The 1,630-nt window shown below is 58.4% G+C and overlaps 1 protein-coding gene across 4 annotated transcripts in view; it reads left to right on the forward strand.

The window, feature by feature from the left end:
- ZNF629 (zinc finger protein 629) overlaps window positions 1-1,630 on the forward strand; it is a 26,972-nt gene that overhangs the window by 18,516 nt on the left and 6,826 nt on the right. The window contains exon 1 of one of the 4 annotated variants that reach the window (XM_006148140.3): window positions 74-448. The exons of the other annotated variants lie outside the window; for them this stretch is intronic. The gene's annotated coding sequence lies outside the window, so the exon portion shown is untranslated. Of the gene's footprint in view, window positions 1-73; window positions 449-1,630 lie in introns of those variants that run through there. 4 annotated transcript variants of the gene reach the window in all.

The raw sequence follows: 1,630 nt of genomic DNA on the forward strand, positions 1-1,630 counted from the left end.
CGGGGGCCGGGGGCGGGAGCCGCAGTTCTGGGAGAGCCGGGCGCCGGCCGGCCAGAGAGCCCGGAGTCCTGGGTGCCAGGGGCGGGGGCGGATGCCTGGGCTCTGGGTCGGAAGCCGAAAGGGGGTCGCTGCCCAGCTGGAGCAGGAGTCCAGGGGCTGGCCTGGTGCAGGCGCGGGGGGGCAGGGGCCAGGGTGGCTGCGTTCCCGCTGCCTCCATGTCAGGGTCACCCTGGGCCGCTCCCACACCTCTGCGGGAGGCAGCCTCCTCCTTCCCTGCCTCCGCAGTGGGGCCTCCGCGAGGTCCAGGCTGCTGTGCTGCGCGCCTGGGCCAGCTCCAAACACTTCTCGCCTTCCTCGTTCTTCCCACTTTCTACTCCATGTCGGCCTGGTCGTTAACCCTTTCCCGCCAACTCGGGACCACTGAGTTTGACTTTCTCGAGAGAATCAGGTATATAAGCTCGGACCTGTCCTCAGTAGACACACCGGGGGACCCTTCTGGGCGCCAGAACAGTCAGGCAGCCCCCAGCGTGAGCGAGGTCCCTGCTTCCACCGCCCTGAAGACACTTCACAGATGGGGGAGGGTGGATTCTGGGAGTCTTAGTAGCTGCAGAGATGAAGAAATTAATTTACTTCCTGAAATCTAACTGCTGTCTGTCCTGCTGCTTTTTAGCTGAACCCTTTCAGCTGGTTCTTGCTTCACCTTGGTTACCTCCCATCCGCCCCTTCCCGAGTCCTTCCCATGTCTCCCTTGCACCGTTGGCCCTAAGCACAGTGCTCTCCCGATCGGACACACAAAGCCCAGGTTCTCTTAAGGGTCTAAGTGTTGTGGGAAGTCCTCCCCCTGGCACTTGGCTCCTGTGGCCCTGTTCCCTCATCCTGGAGTCATCTCACCGTTTTTGGAGTGAGAGCTGGCTATTTTACCAGGGGGCCACTCTGAACTCTTGTTCCTTCCCTGCCAGCCCCTTGCAAACTGATCTTTAAAGGCATTGCCCCAAACAGATTTTCCTGGAGCAAGGGGCGACTCATTCATTCATCTTTCATTCAGTCAACATTTACTGAGCACCTGTTAGGTGCCGGGCACTCTTAGTCATGGAAGACAGCTTCAGCTGTAGAGGAGGAGGAGTACCAGGAGGGGACTAATAATGGAAGACTTCAGTTGGGAGTACTCTTGTTTTCATAGACATAGGTTGGCATGCCTCGTCACTGAGGCCAACCCCTTTTCTTTAAAGCCAAGGACACCTCTCTGTCCCAGGAATTTCTCCAACCCATTCCCATGGCCAGACGTTCCTGTCTGAGTTCTCCTCGTCACTCATCTCCTGCCAGCAGCCCACGAGTATAGTCTCATGACTCCCAAGGTCACCTCGTGCTCTCAGAAACAGGGGCAAGCCAGACTGAGAACCCTGCACTTCTCATCATAGTTCTGCCCCTTCTCTGTCTGTGACCTTGGAGAAGTCTCCCCAGGCACTGCTTTGCTAATCTGTGAAGTGGACCCCGATTCGGGAGGTTATGGGAGGACTGGGTGAGAGAAACGAGGGCGCGGCGTCTGCCCGGTGTCACCTGCAGGCGTTCTCTCTTCCTTTCCGTTTCCTCTCGGTGACTCCTGAGGAAGCTTTGAGCCCCCATCCCCCCC

This window comes from Tupaia chinensis, unplaced genomic scaffold (assembly GCF_000334495.1).
Source record: "Tupaia chinensis unplaced genomic scaffold, TupChi_1.0 Scaffold000231_1, whole genome shotgun sequence".
Classification (NCBI taxonomy): domain Eukaryota; kingdom Metazoa; phylum Chordata; class Mammalia; order Scandentia; family Tupaiidae; genus Tupaia; species Tupaia belangeri.